This window comes from Castor canadensis, chromosome 4 (genome assembly GCF_047511655.1).
Source record: "Castor canadensis chromosome 4, mCasCan1.hap1v2, whole genome shotgun sequence".
Taxonomy (NCBI): Eukaryota; Metazoa; Chordata; class Mammalia; order Rodentia; family Castoridae; genus Castor; species Castor canadensis.
In genome coordinates this window covers 109,920,914-109,937,974 of record NC_133389.1, presented here as the reverse complement: position 1 = coordinate 109,937,974, position 17,061 = coordinate 109,920,914, and the positions used below count along the sequence as shown (strand labels likewise).

General features: G+C 35.8%; 1 pseudogene; it reads left to right on the top strand.

Annotated features, from left to right (window-relative positions):
* Nucleotides 1-711: 711 nt before the first annotated feature.
* The window catches only part of LOC109674574 (small ribosomal subunit protein eS1 pseudogene), a 141,521-nt pseudogene continuing 125,171 nt past the window's right edge, over nucleotides 712-17,061 (top strand).

Here is a 17,061-nt window from a genome sequence, read left to right as displayed (position 1 = left end):
GGAACCATGGCTCCTGCTGCTCCACAGGTAACAGAAAGTTCAATCCAGCAGGCTTGGTTCCACCAAGCCAGCAGCAGCAACTGTGGCTCCCATTAGCTTACACCAACAAGTAGGCCCCAGGGCTTCTGCTATTCAAAGACTTAGTTGCCCCATCCCTGCAGTGGTACTGAATTGCTCTCCTGGAGCCCATGCCTGGAAAACAGGCCCCAGAATTCCTGCTCCGTGAAGGCTTGGTTTCCCCCTGCCTGCAGCAGCTGCCATGGCTCCTGGAAGTCCAAGCACGAATGCAAGCAGACCCCAGGGCCTATGCTGCCATGTGGGCACAAGATGATTCAAGCCTGCTAACTTTACTGCTCCACAAGTACCTTCAACTTATTCCTCAGTGCCAAGAACCCACTACTACACACCTAAATGAATCCCAGACTCCAGGCTTTGTTTTTCTGCTGATAACAGGAGGCTTCCCTTCCCACAGAGCATGAAGGCCCAGCACTCTTCAATGTCCCTGACAGGAAGAGAGTCTTCACTCCTCCATCAGAGAGTGAGAACTCCAGATTTCCTACTAAGGGGAAGAAATCCATAACCTGCTACTCTGCAGGCAGCACCAGAAGGCCTGTCTCCCCAAGGTATACAGAAGCCCAGCACTTCACACTGCACCTCCCTGGAGGAGAGCCACATCTCTCCTGTCCATGAGTTGGAAGCCCAGCTCCTCCAATGAGTGGCAATCTGCTACTCAGGAGGCCTGCTCCCAACAGTGCACAGAGACTCAGTGCTCCCCATTGTGACTGCAAGAGAGCCCCTGTACTCCCATCAAAGAGTGAGAACTCCAGCCCTCTCACTGTGGTGAGAAAAGAGGTAATCTGCAACACAATAAGAATCCTTCAAGGGGCAACATATCCAGCATTCTCCTCTCTGAGGAATACTGCTGGATCTCACTGAGAAAAAAACTCAAAACCCCAACTACAGGGACACAGGAAATTAAAACCCTGACCAAAAACAACTCCAGATGTGTAAATGTCAATGCAGAATGAAACAGCAAGACAACTGTTCTCCATCAAAAGTCAATTCCACTATTAAGAATTATCAAATAATGAATTCCAAAAACAATAGTAAAATTGATTAACAACATTAAAGAAGAAACTCAAAAGTCAGTATTTGCCTCAAAAAGGACATGAATAAACAATTTAATGAGCTCAAAGAGAATGCAAACAAATCAATGAAATTAAGAAGACTATCCAAGATATGAACAGTGAAATCAATAAACAGATGAAAACCCTGAAAAAAAAATTAACCTGAAATAAACAACTCAATATCCCAATATCCCAAATACATATCTCAATTGAAAAGTGTGGCAAATAGAGTGGAACTAGTTGAAAATAGAGTATTAGGAATGGAAGACAAAGTAGAGGAATTAGACCAAACAGTAAAAGACCAGGAAAGAATACTAAGAAATATTAATAGAACATGCAATATATCTGGGACACCATGAAAAGACCAAACTTATGAATCAGAAGTGTAGAAGAAGAGGCAATACAAACTAAAGGCATTGACAACCTATTCAATAGAATAATAGCTGAAAACTTCCATAACCTTGAGAGAGAATCACCCAGGTTCAGGAAGCTAATAGAACATCAAACTGTCAGAGCCAAAAGAGAAATTTCTCCTAGACACATCATAATCAAAACACTCAGCACAAAGAACAAAGAAAGAATTCTGAAAGTTGAAAAAGAGAGAAGACAAGTCACATATAAAGGCAAAGCCATTAAAATAACAGATTTCTCAAATCAGACTCTAAATGAAAGGTCATGGAAAGATATAATTCAGGCCCTGAAAGAAAGCAACTGTCCAACTGCACTAGTCTATCCAGCAAAACTATTCTTCATAATTGAAGGCTAAATTAAAACCTTCCACAACAAGGAAAAACTAAAGGAATTTGCTACTATCAAACCAGCACTATTGAAGATAATTAAAGGACTTTTACATACAGAATTAAAAACTAGAATGAGACAGGAAGACTCAAGAAATAATAAACCCTTTAAGCAAGCATACCAGTAAACAGGGGTAGGTAAAACTAAACTGGAGGGGAATAAAAATTACAGGAAACAACAGACACCTTTCAATTTTAACACTGAATGTAAATGGCCACAATGCCCCAATAAAAAAACACAGAATAGCAAATTGGGTTAAAAAACAAGACTAAACAATATGTTGCTTACAAGAGACTCATCTCACTGAAAAAACAAAACAAAAAAAACCCATTGGATTAGAGTCAGAGGGTGGAAAAAAATTTTCCTAAGCAAATGGACCCCTAAAAGCAGGCAGGATTAACCATACTCATATCTGACAAAGTAGATTTCAGACTAAAATCAATCTGAAGAGACAATGAAGGTCACTTTATTTTAATGAAAGGAACAATTCATGAAGAGGTAATATCAATCATTAACATATATAAACCAAACACAGGGGCACCCATCTACATTTAAAAAAAAACTCTAATGGCCCTAAGAGCACAGGTAGATGCTAACACAGTCATAGTAGGAGAACTGACTACCCTACTGTCATCAATAGACAGATCATCCAGGTAAAAGATCAACAAAGAAACTTCAGAACTACTCCACACATTAGACCAAATAAATATGGTTGATATCTACCAAATATTTCAACCAACAACTAGGCAATACACATTCCTTTTTGAAGCTCATGGAACTGTCTCCAAAATAGATCATATTTTAGGACACAAAGCAAGTCTCAACAAATTCAAGATAATCAACATAGCTCCCTGCATCATGTCAGATCACAAAAGAATAAAACTAGACCTCAACAAAAAAAGAAAGTCCAGAAAATATTTAAACACATGGATACTGAGCAATATACAGCTGAGAAACCAATGGGTTACTGAAGTAATAAGGGTAGAAATAAAAAGTTCCCAGAATCCAATGAAAATGAAAATACAGAATCTGTGGGACACTGCAGAGGCTGTGCCAAGGGGAAAGTTTATAGCAATAAGTGTCTACATTAAAAAAACAAACAAACAAACAGAAACCTCTCAAAAAATCTAATGATCTACCTTAAACTCCTAGAAAAACACCAAACCAAACCCCAAAGCAGCAGATGGAGAGAAATAATAAAGATCAGGGCCTGGATCAATAAGATCAAAATCAAATAAACTATACAAAGGATCAATGAAACAAAAAGTTGGTTTTTTAATAAGAGTCACAAGATCAATAAGCCCTTAGCCCACATGACAAAACAGAGGAGGGAGAAGACCCAAATTAATAAAATGAAGAAGAAAAAGAGGCCATAACCATAATCACTAAAGAATCCAGAGAATCACTAGAAAGAACTTTGAAAGCTTATATTCAAGAATTCAATAACACATCAAAACGATCATACAGCATGACCAAGTTGGTTTTATTCCAGGGATGCATGGATGGTTCAACATACATAAACCCATAAACATAATACAGCATATAAATAGAGGTACGGACAAAAACCACATGACCCTCTCAATAGACACAGAAAAAGCCTTTGACAAAATCCAATGCTCTTTCATAATAAAAGCTCTGAAGAAACTAGGAATAGAAGGAATGTTCCTCAACACAATAAAGTCTGTATATGACAAACGTAGAGCAAACATGATACTAAATGGAGAACAACTGAAACCATTACCCTTAAAGTCAGGAATGAGACAGGGCTGTCTGCTTTCTATAATCCTATTCAATATAGTTTTGGAATTCCTAGCCAAAGCAATAAGACAAAAGCAAGAAATAAAAGGAATTCAAATAGGGAAGGAAGAAGTCAAACGATCTCTATTTGCAGAAAACATGATCCTGTACCTAAGAGACCCTCAAAACTCTACCAAAAAACTATTGAATCCTTGTCCCCTTCTCTTATTGGCCTCAGTTGCTTTAAAGTATCTGCTTTAGTTTCTCTGCATTTAGGGCAACAAATGCTATCTAGTTTTTTGGGTGTTTTGCCTATCCTCATACCTTCCTTATGTGTTCTCGGTTTATCATGTGATCAAAGTCCAATCCCCTTATTGTGTTTGCCCTTGAGCTAATGTCCACATATGAGGGAGAACATATGATTTTTGGTCTTTTGGGCCAGGCTAACCTGACTCAGAATGATGTTCTCCAGTTCCATCCATTTACCTGCAAATGATAACATTTCATTCTTCCTCATGGCTGCATAAAATTCCATTGTATATAAATACCACATTTTCTTAATCCATTCGTCAGTAGTGGGGCATCTTGGCTGTTTCTGTAACTTGGCAATTGTGAATAGTGCTGCAATAAACATGGGTGTGCAGGTGCCTCTGGAGTAACCTGTGTCACAGTCTTTTAATCATGAACTCTTTTGGCAAGGTAGCAGGATAATAAATTAACATACAGAAATTGATAACTTTTCTATATACCAACAATACACAGGCTGAGAAAGAAATTAGGAAAACAATCCCATTTACAACAGCCTCAAAATCAGTAAAGTCGCTTGGAATAAATTTAGCAAAAGAAACCAAAGACCTTTTCAACAAAAAACCGTAAACCACTGAAAGGAGAAATTAAAGAAGATATCAGAAGATGGAAAGACCTTCCATGCTCATGGATTGGTAGAATTAACATTGTGGAAATGGCCAAACTACCAAAACCAATCTGCATGTTAAATGCAATTCCTATCAAAATTCCAGTGACATTCTGCATGGACATAGAAAAAAGTATAGAGAAATGCATGTGGATACACAAAAGACCTTAAATAGCCAAAGCAATTCTGAACAAAAAGCCCAATGCTGAAGACATCACAATACCCGACTTCAAACTATACTATCGGGCCATAAAAATAAAAACAGCATGGTATTGGCACAAAAACAGACAGAAAGACCAACAGATCAGAATAGAAGATATAGACAACCCACGCATCTATAGCCAAGTGATCTTCCACAAAGGAGCCCAAAACACACGATGGAGAAAAGACATCCTTTTCAACAAAGGCTGCTGATAAAACTAGATATCCACATGTAGAAGACTTAAACTAGATCACTGTCTTTTACCCTGTACCAAAATAAACTTAAAGTGGGTCAAAGACCTTATTACATGGCCTGAAACTTTGAAACAACTCCAAGAAGTAGTAGGAAATACACTGGAACAGATAGGTATAGAGAAAGACTTCCTAAACAGACCTCAAAAGGCTCAGCATCTAAAAGAAACAATGAACAAATGGTACTGCATCAAACTAAAGCACTTTTGCAGAGCAAAGGAAACAGTCACTAAACTCAAGATACAGCCCACAGAATGGGATAAAATGTTTGCCAGGTACTTATGCCATAAGAGACTAATATCCAGAATTTACAAGAAACTCAAAAAACTCAACCCCCAAAGAATCAATAACCTATGAACAAATGGGCACATGAATTAAACAGGGAATTCTCAAAGGAAGAGGTACAAATGGCCAGTAAATATATGAAGAAGTGTTTAACTTCCCTGGTTATAAAAGAGATACAAATCAAAACAACACTTAGATTTCATCTCACTCCAGTTAGAATGGCCATAAATCAAGGGTAATAACAACAATGCTGGTGAGGATGTGGCGAAATCAGAACCCATATACACTGCTAGTGGGAATGTAAATTAATACAACCACTGTGGAAAACAGTATGGAGATTCCTCAAAAAAACCAGAGGTAGAACTGCCATATGATCCAGTGATACTGCTCCTGGGTATTTTCTCAAAAGAACATAAGGTAGGATACTGTAGAAACATCTGTACACTGATGTTCATCTCAGCACTGTTCACAACAGCCAAGATCTGGAAACAACCCAGAGGTCCTACAACTGATGAATGGATCAAGAAATTGTGATATATATACACAAAGGAGTACTACTCAGTCACAAGGAATAATGATGTGTTTTTTGAAGGTAAATGGATACAATTGGAGGACATCATATTAAGTGAAATTAGCCAGGATCAGAAAAATAACATAAAAATAACAAATGAGAATACAAAAAGAAGTATTTCAGATAAAAAATATCAGTATAGACAGGGCTAGTAGAGTGGCTCAAGTGGTAGAGTGCCTGTCTAGCAAGCATGAGGGGCTTCATTCAAACCCCAGTACCACCAAAAGAAAAAAAAAAATCAAGACAGACAATCCAATAAAAAGATAATATAGGGCAGATACTTTAAATAAAAACCATCTAATTGATAATATGAACGTATGAAAAGATGTTCAACCTCCTTTTATTACCAAAAAAATTTTAAAAATCAACAAAATATTTCAATATCCTTACTGGAATGGATAAACATGAAATATTGTCATTTTAAGTGTTAGTAGATATCAAACTCATATACTCATGGTAAGGGAGTAACTTGGTAGGATCCCTTTAGGAAGTTGACAGTATTTACTGAGACTTACCATTCACATATTTTATAAACTAGTAATTCTATATCTATGTATATCCCCGAAAAGATGCTTATATATTTTATCAAAATATATGCAAAATAATCGTTTTTCATTATTTATAATAACCAAGTGACCACTAATATTAAATAGATATAGCATAACATTCATATTATATCAATAATAATTGAACTGCAATTATGTGTAGTAACATTAATAAATCACACTAACAAAAAGATAAATAAAAACTCTATTCCCAAATATGTAGATGCCTTTCGATTTCATTTATATACGTGTTGCAAGTAGATAAAGGTAATCAATGTTGATAGAAGTTTAGATAGGTTAATAGATAACAGGTAATGGCAGAGCAAAAGATGTTTTTAAAAAGTATCAGGATATACAATTATGAAAAACAGTTCACTTAACCTTTTCCTTTCTTTGCTTCTTTATTTATTTTTTAAATTAAGCCTTCTTAATTTAAAGGGTTGCCTTAATCTAATAAAAACAAATGGGTAAGAAAAATTAAGAAAGAGATTCTGTAAGAAGTATAATCTAATGCAAATTCCATTGATTCAAAGCTACCTTGTTTTTAAAACTTGTTACCACAATGAACTTCAATCAAATCTGTGTGCTCAGAATAACGTGAACCAAACTCAGTGAGATTCTCCATCTTTTATTTCCCTGTAAAGTGAATATCAATAATTTGGACAGTGGCATCCAAATTAAATGATGACCTCTGATTTTTATGTTGTAGACCCATTTATATTCTTGCCTGGTCTCAATTAGGCAAATTAGAAAGGAAAAATATTTTTAATTAGCTTATTGATCCAATTGTCACCTGAATAATGTAGAAATACAGTGATTTATTTTTGTCCATATGACCTTATGAGCCACAGCCAAAACAGTCAAGCTCCCAACTGTGCTCATTCTCTGCTGCAGTCTAAACTGAGCACTCATGCCTATCACCTTTCCCCTTTCTTTCAATATGTGTTACACAGGGTGTAATTTTGCTAAAACAGGCTCTTTAATTATACATTGCCAAAAAAAATGTCACCTACTGTTAATGATTCCTGTGCTATAGACAGAGAAACTATGTGCCTTGCAAGGTTCTGAAGTTTCCATTACGTGCACAGACCCTAAGAACAGCTGTTAACAAATCTGTTGTTGGTTGTGTGTATGAAGGAGCCAGGCTGTGCTCCTGCTGTACTTTTGGTCAGAAAAAGCAATTTGCATTTTGACAGGCTTTGTGGCAGGTAAAAGACAGCACAGGTATTATAATATCTCTACATGAAAGATTTGGACCAGAGAGGAATTTATATTGTATTAAGGCTATGTATTTGTTAGATGAATAAGAAATACATTATTATAAGTGATTAAAAAAAGAAATGTGCAATTCAAAGAGCTATTATACTGTTTAATGTGAATCTAATTTTATGAAGTGAAACAAAAGAAGACAGTACAAGTAGTAATGTGCATCAATTTCATCTCTAAGAAAACAAGAAATATTTGAATTCTTCATTCTCTTAGATTATAAAACCCCATCTAAATAAGAGAGAAATTAAGATTGCTTTCTTACTGTGGTAGAGGTTGATTACATATATATGTAAAAAAATTTTATATATATATGTATATAACTTTCTTCTGCTTCTTGGACATAGCTACACACATTCATTCCTCAGGCTCTTTGCTTCTGAGAGTAGCAAGGTAAAATTCTGGTTGGTGCATGACAGAACTGTATACTGTCCCAGAGCAGACCCCAAAGTGATCATCAACACACTATTTTTTCTAGGACTGTAGAAAACAACAGGAATAATATAAGAAAGAAGCTCCCGGAGACAAAGCTTAGAAAAATGCTGTCCACAAGAGCAACACAAGACGAACGAAATGTACTGAACTAAATATTAATTTTATTGTGTTAGCCCTAGATATATGGAGGACCATTTTCCCCTTACTGTTATCATATCTTGGCTAATATTATCATGTAGATACTTCTAAAGAATATGCATATATATGCACATATTTCCATGAAAATAATTAACTTCCTTAACTAGCATTGCTTTTAGGTTTTTTTTTTTTAATATAATAAAGATGATAGAGATGCTAGGTCAGACACTTCAAAAATAATATTTATTTCATTATTTTTTTCCTTTACAACCAAGAATAAATGTATAATTCTTTTAAGACTTTTAAATCTCACTCCAACTATCCATTGCAAAAACTAAGCATTGCAAAAAATAAGGAGGTGTTTTTAAGGAGATAATTTTACTCTATTTGCAAATTCACTGAGCACTCATACTATGCTGTAATTGTTACCTATAGAAAAACACATAAATCTTTGTTAAAAAGAAATGACTTAAAAGTAAGTTGTATACCTGATATGTATTAGTTATCAATGAATAGTATGATAGTTTATTACTCTTAATTTTGTTTTCAAGAGTATATTATCAATTTAGTATTATATTGTAATCATGTTTTAATATATTATAACCAATTGATATAAACAAGTCAGGATAATTATCATTTAATAAAATGGTTTGAGATAAAATAATACATATAAAAGTCTATGATTTAAAATTTAAAATTTTTATTTTGTCAACAATGAAAATAATAATATTTCAAATTAACTAAGTTTCATGCTCCAGGTAATTTTCTATGTTCTTTATTTACTCAAGCCTCACAACAATCCCATGGAGTAGAGAGATGAAAAAAATAAAAAACTGAGGTCCAGGGTTTTTAAATATATTCCTAAAATTCAAACTAAAAATGCATTAAAACATATTGTCTATATTTTAAAAAATGAAACAATATGCCTGATGGGAAAGTTTGCCTTTGTACACCAAGCAAATTTTGACTCAAACAGGTAGACCAGTAAGTAAACAGGGAAAAATCCCAACTAGCCAAGCCATTGGTGTTAATAAGCACATATCAGTACAGAAACATCCTGAAATCGTTGCTCAGTATAGAGAATCACACTTTTTACCTTTTTATCACTTTACTGCCATATTTCTTGAAAGACCTGCCTTTCAACAATATAAAGTGGTCTGCCTTTACATTTCCACCTCTGTTTGCTCACATGAATTCTTTACAAGCTAATTTCTGTCTCCATGATTGTATTAAGATTTCTGCCTTTGAAGGCCAAGGATAGACTTCTAATTGCTAAATCTATACTCATTTCTAAGCCTTCACCTTTGGCACTGTTTATTATTGAAATGCTCTTCTCTCTAAGCCTCAGTGACACCATTTTTATTCGGGTTTTGCATCCATGTCATACTTGTGTGTTTCCATTAGTTTTGAAATTATTTTTTAATTAGCTAAACCAGATTATATTTCAATGTTCTTGTAAGATTTTATTTTCTAATTGCTAATGACTTCACCTCTCAAAATGCTGGCTCTTTACACTCTGTCTGTGCTTTAGACTTACTGAACTACTCTCATTTGCTTGTTCATGACATTTCCATAAGCCATCATCTCTAACCATTCCAAGTTATAAAAACTAGTCAAAGTCATAAAGATACAAGAAAGTTTATTTTTCCTTTGGATAAGGACAAATAATAAACACAGTTGGCTTATTCTCTCTCTACCCCAGCTATATTGAGATGGGTCAATTCAGTAAGGGACACCCTCAGACCACAGCAACCTTGCTAAAAGGAAAGTAAAGCAGGTAGAGTTAGTGGAATAAACATCCCAATAATATTCTCCTTTCTCCCCTGATCTGTCAATACCCTTCTGAAAGTGAGAGTTTAAGAGAAACAACAAATATAAGTCATATGTTCACAGAGAGAGGTAGGAAATAGATCCAGATATCCAAGTAAAAGATATATATCATAATTAGTAAGTTAGAGTCATTCATCAGTCTACTTACTCTTCCCTCTACAAACATTTTTCCATGATTGCCATTATCTTAGAACCTGCAGATAAAAAGATGAAACACTTCATTACATTAATAATTGGATCATAATTGCTATTACACCAACATTTACAAATGCTTTGGGGTTCTAGGAAATAATGCTGGGTATGTTGTGAAACCTTAACTCCCATTTGATTTAAGAATTATTAAAAAATACCCTGCCAGAAAGATGAAGAAACAATGTTTCCCAGACATGAGCAAAGTTTCCCAGACATAAGTGAGTGACTATATGTATTTGAACTATGTCAATGCATAAAAGAGATAAAGAATGTTCAAAGATTTTGTCAAAATAATAGAAGAGAGAGAGAAGGAAAGAAAGAAAGGAATGAAAGAATGAAAGAAGTTAAAAAGAAAGAAAAGGAAATTAAGAACATTAGTATGGAGACCAAAAAAGAGTGGTTACAACAGTGCCATTCAAGTGTGCTCCAAAAAGAATCAAGACTGAAGCTTGACCTTCAGTTTTGATTATGATAAGAGTAGTATTGATCTTCACACTGATTTTAGGTGGAAAATTACAAAAAACTGATCTTTTATTCTAAGCTGAAAAGATCTAAACAGTTATCAAATATTTTCCCCAAAAAGACAAGGAAATATTATATTGAGTTGAAGTGCAATGTTTTTCTCATTTTTTCTTTTGCTTTTTTTTCTTTTTGCTGAGGAAGATTTTAATGGTGAATTTTTTTTTTTTACTCTCTTCCAAACCTTGTCTTTCTTCTCAGAGGAAAGGAACAAATTAACTCATTATTCTAGGATCTGCACAGGAAATGTTCTAACCTAGCATCAATGTTAAGCCATGTCTACATAAGTTCCAAATGTGTGCTCATTTCCCAGAAAATCAAAATAAATTAATAACAATTTTAATATATCATTTCATTCACCAAATATTTTTCATTTCTTTTTGCTTTTAAATTATAATGAATTTTAATGAAATTCTCAGTTATGTGTTTTTTATATTTCCTATTTTTTATTAAAATTTATTCTAATGACATTTCTAGGAGTACTTGGAAGTTACTAATTATGAATTATGCTAAGTTATGGTGCCCTGGAGGCTTCTTGTACCTAAATAGGCATAGTTTTCTTTAAATTTGGGAAATTTTTGTTATTATTTTGTTGAATATATTATGAATTCCTTTTGCTTGCACCGCTTCTCCTTCTTCAATGCCCATGATTCTCAGGTTTGGTCTTTTGATGGAGTCGGTGAGTTCTTGCATATTCCTTTCACAGGTCTTGAGTTGTCTGACTAATAGTTCTTCAGTTTTTCCTTTAATTTCCATTTCATCTTCATGTTCTGAGATTCTGTCTTCTGCTTGTTCTTGTCTGCTGGAGTGGCCTTCCATTGCGTTTTGTATTTCTGTTTCATTCTTTTTTCTGAGGTTTTCCATATCATGGGTCACTTCCTCTTAAATATTGTCAATTTTCATCCTTAATTCATTTATCCTTCTATTTATGGTGTTCTCCATTTCACTTGGTGTTTATTTAGGGCTCCTATGAGTTCATTTACTTCTTTTTGTATTTTCCCATATTCTTTATTTTTGTTGTCTTGGAATTTCTTTAGTGCCTCCTGTATGTTTTGGTTGACCATGTCTAGAAACATCTTTATGAAATTCTCCTTGATTACTTTCAGGATTTGTTTTTGCAGGGTGTTCTTGTGGGCTTCCTTGGGTTCCTTGGTATAGTTTAACTTTGTTTTGTTGGAGTTTGGATATAGGTGTCCATTTTCTTCATTTCCCTGTGAATCCTGTACTAATTTATTTTTGGGGGGGAGAATGGTTTCCATCCTTTTTTTTTTGTCTTCCCGTCATTCCACTTGGTACTGTTTCTGACCCTGGTCTATGTGTAATTTAGTATTAGCGGTCTTTCAATTGCAAAACTAACAAAACCAAGAAAGAAAAAGAAAAAGAAAGGGGAAAAAAAAAGGAGAACCAAAGAAATCAACAGGGAGAGATGGTGGACAATCAAACAGTGAACAAGACAGACAAATACTTAAGGAAAAAGGGAAAAAAAATTCCCTGTTCAGGAACAGTAGAATAGTTGTTCTGCTGTTACTCCTTTAGCATCCAGTCCTGTTGGTCTATGTTTCCAAGGCAGGTTTGGACATCAGCGTCTGGCAGTGCTGGAGCCCTCCTGTTTTCTCAGTGTAACATTGGTGTGGAGAAGCTTTTTACAGGCTGGGGGGGTTTGGGGTTTTGCTTCTTCTTCTTTTTTTTTTTTTTTTTTTTGTTTGCCAAGTTTGGCTCCAGCAGAAAATATTCTGTTTGGTCTGCTGAAGGTCTCCCAAGCAGGTTTGGAGCTCGTGGCTGGTGGGCTGGTTTGTGGGCGGTAGTGGCCAGTGGGCCGGCAGGTGGTGGGCAGCCAGTGAACTGGTGGGCAGGCAGGGAGGTGGGCGGTGGTGTGGGAGAGGTAGTCCTCTGTTCTTTCAGTGTATCATGGCATGGAGACCTTCCATGGGCTAGGGGTTCAGGGTGCGGAAGTTTCAGCTCTCCCTGTTTTGTTACCTTAGCTAAGAGTGTCTCCAGCATCTCAGCAAGGTCCTCGATTCACGGAGTTCACACTGTCTTTATCTGTGCTGCAGTCACCATTTTCCTTTTTATCTAGTTGTTGCTCTTGAAGTAAAACTTTAGATTTTTTCATCACTTGTGGTAGAAGCACAGCGTCAGTGACCCCAACTAGCCCAGTCACAGAAACTCATAGGATACCAACTGCATTAGAATCACCCAAGACAATAGTTTAACCATTAAGTCATCTAGAGAATTTTACATAAACCAACTCTTAAAATGAACATGACTCAGTTAACTTATTAGTCAAAACCCTGACAAAAATCACCAGAGAACAAAGAAAAATATTTATGGGGATTAGGTGTAGAGTTAGGAAACATAGTGGCCAAGAATCGTGGCTCAGTTGCTAATAAGGGATCACATCCCAGATTATTAATATTAACAGATGGCTCATGACATAAAGGAGGATCCCACCAACCTGTAGTCAATGGAGCCCCCCTAAAATAACAGATCAAAAATTCCCTCTGTCTGCATGTGGAAGGAGTAGGACTAACATCTCCACTCTGTTGAGTCCAAAAAAAAACTGGAGGTCTTGACTTCCATTGTAGTGCTCCTTTTTGAGTTTTTTTTTTCTTTATCCTATCTGGAGGATGCACTTGGCTTTTTTTTTTTTTTTACTTTGCTTTATGTAAGTACATCTGTCTCAGCCTTCATATCAGTGCAGCAGTACTCCCTGTGTTCAGCTGCCTCTTGTCTCTCTGTGTTTTAATAAACTCTTGTTGTCTTGACAATTTTGTGGATTAACCTGTAGCACCAAAAATTTTTGACAGTTATCTTGACAGAACAAAAACCATTTTTAAAACAATTTTTTTGTAAATGTTTTCAAGAACAATATGATATTTTTAAGATAGCCTTGCTGCTATGAGCTTAGAGAATTAAGTTTAAGTTTAACATCAGTACATTAAATTTTGACCTTACAAAACCCTTAATGTAACTAGGATTTTGGTTAACTTAATCAGTTACATAGCATCTGTGAGTTCCATCTTTTTTGACAACTTACTCTGTATCTTTGTGAAAACTTATTTTGTATCTTCTGGGGGAGCTTGTCTTTATCCCTTTTTTATTTAAAAGTATATTTTGTCCTTTAATTTTAAAAAAACATATCTTTAATATTATATATGTATATGTATATATATATATATACATATACATGTTACTTGTTGAAATTAACTCAAAAAAATCTTTTCACTTAGAACCTTATCTTTGGATGGAAAAAAAAACAGAAAGAAAGCAACCTTAAAATTATTTTTGCATAAAAACAATTTATAGAAAGCCCATTTGTTACTAGACCCATGTATTATAAGAGAGAATGAAATCCAGTGCTTTAAACAAATTTACATACACATACACATACACAATAAGAGTGCACTCCTAAAAAAAGAAAAAAATGTTTAAATTATACCCAGAGGGTTATCTGGTGGAATGGTGGATAATGCATCTGTTCTCTTGGGAGTCTCCCTCCTTTGGAACTGAATTTTTTATTCATCCCTTAACCTCAGTTGTGACTGTTTTCCGTGTAAAGCTCAAACCCCCATTAACTCTCGGAGGTGTCTTACACACTTTTGCATAAAACAGTACTTCTGTCCCACTCCCTGAACCTAAGACACAAGGCTTCACCCCAAAAGGTGGTTACTAGCAGTCTCTGGGAAGTGACCCACCTCCCCTTCTGCCTCCTGAGGTGGGCCTGGATTCAGACCTGGGATCTTACTAGTCTGATGACCAGTGCTCCTGTCCCCTTGCTGGTTCCTGTGCCTCACCGGTTCCATTGTGCATCAGAGGCTTCCACCGCAACTTGCTGGGAGGAAGCTGTCCCTTGGTGCCCTGTGGGATTTCCTCCCGGTAGTCGAGGGGGGGAGGGAGGTGGATGCACCCCAGTGACAAGGGAGATGATAACTCACCTTGTCTCCGCAATCCCAGACAAGGAGCCCCCAAGAAATACTGCGGGAAGTTGCTAGCTGAGATATGGGGACATTGAGGCAGTTTAGTGGGAAGCAACATTTCATTTTGCCAGCACAGACCCAGGGGACTCACATCCAAAGGCTAAGCCCTTTGAACAAAGGGGTCTCACCTTATACACCCTTGCAAGTAGGTTACAGAGGCAATAAAATTAAAAAACAAGGTTTAATCCATATATGGTTACATGCAATTCTATAGGCTACTTCACCCTAGTTGTTTTGTGCCCTTCTACCCCTAGTGCTATGTGACCTTCTTCACCTTTGAATTCTTTAGGTTTTATCTCTCTGCTAGGCCATCCCTTCCCCCCTGCTACTTTATCAGAACTCAGGCCTAGTTTGTTTTCTTCTGATCCTCCCTGGTACATTAAAGTTATATTTGGAAATTCTTAGAGATGAATCAGTAGCTTCCTGAAGATTGTAACATGTTGGGCAACTGCAAAGGAACTGCTTTATTGTGTCTATGAGACACAGTGTGTGTTACCTTGAGCTTGGTGTGTTTATTTTCAAACTGTTCTAAAGAGATACTAGTCAAGACTGAAAACCAAGATTTATAGGAAAATTCCTAGGTAGAATTAGATTTATAAATAGAAAGATAGAGAAGAGAAAGAGAGAGAGAGAGAGAGAGAGAGATCAATGGTAAAAGCAACCTTGAAGACTGGAGAGTCAGGTAAAATAAGCTAAAAACAGGCAAGCTGGGTTCATGAATTCATAAGTTTCTGTAGGTCATTATACAATATTAGTAAGTACAGGCTCCAGCAAAACCTAGATAGAACTTTTTGTGCTTATAATTTCTCCTAAGGTTAGGACCACAAGGGAGTGGGGTGGTCTTGCCTGTGGGTAGAAGGCAAGTTTAGGCAGAGACAAAGAATAAAGAGGTGTTTGGTTTTTTTCCTTCAAGGGCTTGGATCTAGGATTATAGGGTGATTCTTAACTCTTATATGGGTAATGATAACAAAAACTTTACATTGCAAATTTATGCAATGTAATTAGTTTTTAAAATGTCACAAAAACTAAAAATCAAGTACAATAACTGAGTTGAAAAATGTGCTTGTCCGTTTGTGGTCTTATTTTGAATCAAGATTCTGGCAGATGTAAATATGTCATAATTGAGTGAAATTTACCTGCCTTATTCCTCTGTTGTTAACATAATATTAACAAAGCTTCTCTGCTTCCACCCCTTGCATGTCAGGGGTGCTCCTTTCTCTCTTTCTGTTTCTCCCTGCTTTGCTCTGATTTACTAAATAAACATTTGCTAATTTTCAAAACAAACAAACAAACAAAAAAAAAGAATACTGGTATCCTCAGGGGTTACTGCAAATTTTCAATATGCAGTTTGGAATCTTTAGGATTTTGTCAATTGATAATAAACAAAAGTTATCCAGAGTTTAAGGATTTTTTTCTAAGTCATAGTTTTATTCTTTCAAGTTAACAAAGTAAACAACACAGATTTCACCACAAGCTATAGAGCAGAACAAGCTACCGCAGAAAGAAATTAATAGCCACATTGAAATTCCCAAGAAATTGCACCATATCTCCCTCCAGAATTTCTCACACATGTAGGCCTATGCACAAGTTTATGTGAGATGATGTTTTACAAGTATAATCAAGTATGTATTTGGACATCCAGTTGCTTGCAAAGTGCTCTGTGGAGGAGATGAAATTTGCAATTGGAGGAGTTTCTTTGAAGTAAGACAACTACATTCTCAGGGGGAAAAAAGCATAATGTGTGATCAGAGAATGAGATGAAAAAATAGAAATAGAGGAGGCAGTGTGTGGCCATTTATGAATAAATGTGTATATAGAGACTTTTATGACAAAACAACTTGTAAACCAAAGGCATAGTTTTAATTTTATATTTTCTTCCTTCACTAAATTGCAGTTAATTATTATTTGAGCTGCTAAATTAAAATGCTTGAAGGGCTACTAGAATAGTGATCTTAAGTAGTAGACATTGCCATTGTTTTATAGTACTGGAGTTTGAACTCAGAGCTTTGCACTTCTTCAGCAGGTGCTCTGCTGCTTGAGAAAGGGTCTTGTTTGAGATAGGGTCTTGCTTTTTACCCTGCTAGCTTGAACTGTGATCCTTCTATTTGTGCTTCTCATGTAGTTGACCTAACAGGCATGTGACCACCATACCAGCTATTGGTTGAAATGGGGTTTTGTTAACTTTTTAACTGGACTGCCCTTGAACTGTGATTCCCCTGACCTCTGCCTCTTGAGTAGCTAGGATTACAGGTGTGAACCACCATACCCCATACCT